Below are 4,997 nucleotides of genomic sequence, written 5' to 3' on the forward strand. Positions count from 1 at the left end.
CCGCTCCGCTCCGCTCAGGGGAATCTCTGGATTCTCTGCCGGGTAAACCGGCATCCGCTCCGTTCCGCTCCGGGGAATCTCTGGATTCTCTGCCGGGTAAACCGGCATCCGCTCCGCTCCGCTCAGGGGAATCTCTGGATTTCCCTGCCGGTTGAACCGGCTCCCTTTCCGTTGGAACCAGTCCAGGGGGATTGCGTGATTCTCCGTCGGGCAAAGCCGACTCTTTCCGTTGGAGCCGCTCCAGGGGAATAAGCTAAGAGCGACCGTAAGAACAACCGAGCCTAGAGAGACCGACCGAACAAGTCTACTTTTCGGAATAAAGTGACTTTCGGCATTGTACATATTGTTTTCACGAACCGATAAAAGTGAGTTAAGAAACGGCATTTTGTAAATCTCTTTGCCATAGAAAAGAGACTTTGCCGCGTAATAAAATTCTCGCATTAAACACGTTTTCGAGCAGACAAATAACCGAGGCCCGCGAAACGGCCTTGACCGAGTCGCGCCGTTTAAATCTCCGACCGTGTACATAACTTATGTTTTTTTGATATTTTACCGAAGAAAGCGTGACTTGCTCGCACACCGTTCCAGGAATCGTCGTCACGTGAATTCCACAGCGTATTATTTCTCTTTGTGTTCTAAATATGTTTCATTTTTTCTTTTTTTTTGAATTATTTGAATAAATCATTTTATTTTTGTTACTGAATCCCACCGAGTCATTCTTTTCTCTCTATCGTTTCCTGTTTCCGACGAGCTACTCCGCAGCAATCAAATTAAAATTAACTTAAAAGAACGGAACGAACGTATCTCGAAAAAGTAGGACCGTTACATAGATAATAAATAGATAATAAATATTGATAATATTTTGATAATGTTAAAAATATCAGGTTACATCCTTTTACGTAGTATATTTCCAGTAATCATCAGTTAAACAAAAATGGAAAATTTTAATATAAGTACTTAAAAATAAATTACGTAAATATAAGTACTCAAAGATAAATTTTCTTTGTCTATATATATTATTGTTTTCTTTATCTTCTTCATCTTCTTCGTTTTTTTTGCTGTTTGATGAAGATTCATTTAAATCTTGTGCATTACCTTGAACCGCCTCTAAATATTGTGATATTTTAAGAATATCTCTACTTAAAAATATTACTTGCTTACTTATCTTACTTAAGAATATCTCTATTGCCAAAGGTTGTCTATAATGTTCTTGATATTTTTTTGCATGTCCCATGAATGTAACCAAATCAAAAACATCGAGAGATTTAATTGTATGCAATGAGTTGCCACAAGTTTCTGTGAAATCGTATAACCTTGATAAAGCAATTGCACTGCTTCTTGTTCGAATTTGGGCATTAAAATACAAGAAAATTACTTATCTGACATTACCGGAAGATTTATCTTTGTTCGTTTTTTTCTGTTTTAACAAATGTAACATTAAAATATCTAAAATTAAAAGTTCAAAACATTTTTGATTTAGCAAAATTTTCTCANTAATTTCTTCTTCTTTGAAACATCTGGTTTTATGTATTTTATANTAAATAGATTTCCAACATGTTTCCGCAATGGTGATAGATTGGCTGCTACTAATGATATTTTATAAACATTTTTTTCTTTGTTGTCTCCTGCTATTTATTGCAGAAATACATTTATTGTACACTTTCAAATGATAGAGTGACCTGAAATACCTGGAATGTAATATCATGTAATACCTGTATTTAATTGTTTTACTGATAAAAGGGATCGACCTGAAAGACATAATTTTAAGCATATCATATCATGCTAATATTTTGCAGTATTTTTGATATATATCTTATTTGCATAAAATATTATTCTGCAATACATACAATTTATTATATCGTATTCTCTTATACATTGTTGAAATATATATTGGAAATTGCAAACAAATTATTTTGAAATAAAGGTTTTTGTACTTTCACTGAGAAAATGTAGTTGTGTGTGTAACATGTATTAATGTTGAATAAGATGCAACTGCAATGTACCACAATTCCTACAATTTTGTTTTCTGATTGTTCCTTGAACTTAAAAGAATACTGAATGATGATAATAACAATTATTTTGATACAATTGCTGTACAAATCAAAATTTAATATTGCATACTAAGTGTATTGTGTTTATCTTAATTTTAAGTATGTTCAAGTATTATTCATGTGCTTTGTAAATGGATCTATATCTACCAAATCTTGTTCTTCTGACAAGGTGATATGTTAGTAAGCATCCTTTTGTGAGCATTGAAATAGATTGTTAAGTTAAAAAATTGTCATAAATCAAAATCATACTAGAAATACGCATTATTCCAATATATGTACAGACGGCGTCATTAATTCGAAGAATAGACGCGGGGATCAGAGGACAAGCGGGGCGGTTGCTCGTAGCGCCACCGGGCGTATAAATACAATGTTATATTTCTGTAAAATAATAGTTATATGCTATAAAGTTTGATTTTCTTTATGTTATTCCGTATTTTCCAGTTTATTATTCCTCTTTTACAGTCTAGAGTTTTCTTACACTTTTATAAAGTCGTCGAATTTTGGGGCACTTTTATGAATATTACATATTTTTTTTACTTAACTTTTAAATATATGCGGTTTTATTACAATAAGATACATTTTTATATACTAAAACAATATTTTTACTGTCGTCAAAATCACCACTGTACTGCATGTCGTCAAAGTATACAAAGTCGTAAAAATATGCTTTTTACCATTACGAGATACTATAACGATAGTCGTCAAAGTGTACGGTTGAACGGTTAAAATTTTAACGACGGTCGTCAAAATAGCCAGAAGTCGTTAAAGTAGCCAATGCTTGACTAAAATCGTCGTCAAAGTATACAATTGACATATATAAATATATATATATATATATATATATATATATATATATATATATATATATATATATATTGCAAGACTAACTCCAAGTGCCTCGGTGGCTGAACATGGAAGGCGATGGCACGGTAAGCCGGAGATTCCAGGTTCGACTCCCGGCCGAAGAGTTTTTTTTGCAATATTTTAAAAAATTTGTTAGGGGAGTATTCGGGGTCTTTCATCTTCAACTAATTCACAACTTACATTATTATTAAAAATTCAAATATGATGATAGTAAATATCTTTCTCTTATTTAGTTTCTTGTTGATAACATTTATCCACATTAAAATAATTTCATGATCCATATTTGTAAAAAACTTTAGATCTAAATTTACGCAAAAAAATCAAGTTTTGATTTAAATAATTCTGCCTTTATTATCTTACCCTTATTTACGCCNTTAATTATAATACTTNAAAANTTTTAANTTAGTAGNAAACTATAAGCCTTCAAAGTTTAAGAAATAATTATTTTATAAATCTTAAATATTTTAATCAAAACTGATGATTAGTAACTAAAATTATATTCATAAATGAAATACCCTTAAATTTCTTTAGTATTAAAAAAATATTTCTTAAATAAATTTACATCTTATTACTTAAATCAGACATAGCACTCTAATTTTTATAATTAATTTTAGTACCAATATATTAAATTTACTATAAATATATAATGAACAAATGACTATATTTAACAAATCCTAAAGGTATTGGAATTTTTTACTTTATGTTTGCCATATGAGCTGCTATGATCGAGTCATTAATGAGAATAATTTTTCGAATTAAACTTGGATCATGCGGCGCAATCATTAACAATGATCAACTTTATAATTTTATTGTACCAGAACACGCATTTAATATAATTTTTTTCATAGGTGTGCCAGTTATAATTAGAGGATATTGTAATTTCCTTGTCCTTTTAACAATTGGGTCAGCAGACATAGCTTATTCACGAAGAAATAACATAGGATTTTGACTTCCATTACCGTTTATTATACTTCTTACTTTAAAAAGATTTATTAGCTCCGGTGTTGGAACTGGTTGAACAGTATATCCTCTTCTCTCCTCAAATATAAAAGTCCACAGAAGTTCGTCAGTAGATTTAACAATATTTCTCTACATATTGCAAGAATTTCTTCAATTATGGTAGCTATTACTTTATCTCTACAATTATTAATATAACTCATAAACATTTTTCTGTAGACAAAACTCCTTTAATAGTCTGATTTATCTTAATTACAGCTATTCTGCTTGTTTTATCACTACCTGTGTTAGCTTTTGCAATCACCATGCTCTCAACAGATCAATAATTACGTACCTCATTTTTTGACTTCTCAGGAGGAGTACACTTAATCCTATACCACCACTTATTCTGAATTTTTGTACATCCAGAAGTTTATATTCTAATCTTACTAGGATTTGGAATAATCTGTCATATTATTATAAGTAAAAAAAGTAAAAAAGAAACATTCGGATGCTTAGGAATACTTTATGCAATAATAGCAATTAGATTTCTAGGATTTATTGTATGAACCCATTATATATTTTCAGTAGGAACAGATGTTGACGAGCTTATTTCACCTCAGCAACAATGATCATTGTTGTTCCCACAGAAATTAAAATCTTTAGATAAATTACTACCTTGCACGAAAATAAAATAAATATATCAAGAGGGTATTTGGGATTTTTCATATACGAGATGCAAGTATAGCACCCTATATGAATTGTAGAATTGTTATTACAAGTCAAATTTCACGTGTAAAAATTTACAAGTGAACACGTATATATGTATATATGTACACGTATAATCTCCGCACAACACCTAGCGAACGGCTCTTATGACAGAATATATATTTATTATTAGTTTGGAAACTTTGGAGCCTTAAAAGAGTTTTTAATTGTTTAAAATAAATATAACTTCCATTCTTTTATGATCTTTGAAATTTGTAATTATAATTACCATAAGATGATTAACTGGTTTTATACTATCAAATTCATCAATTGATATTGTATTACATGATACATACTACGTTGTAATCCGTTTCCATTATGTCCTATCTATAGGAGCTGTATTCTCAATTATTTCAGGATTCATTCACTGATTCCCTC

At 30.5% G+C, this 4,997-nt stretch overlaps 1 pseudogene; it reads left to right on the forward strand.

Annotated features, from left to right (window-relative positions):
- Positions 1 to 2,972: 2,972 nt before the first annotated feature.
- Positions 2,973 to 4,420, forward strand: LOC109863051 (annotated as a pseudogene).
- The last annotated feature ends 577 nt before the right edge of the window (positions 4,421 to 4,997 follow it).

This window comes from Pseudomyrmex gracilis, unplaced genomic scaffold (assembly GCF_002006095.1).
Source record: "Pseudomyrmex gracilis isolate BER0280 unplaced genomic scaffold, ASM200609v1 scaffold_3015, whole genome shotgun sequence".
Classification (NCBI taxonomy): Eukaryota; Metazoa; Arthropoda; class Insecta; order Hymenoptera; family Formicidae; genus Pseudomyrmex; species Pseudomyrmex gracilis.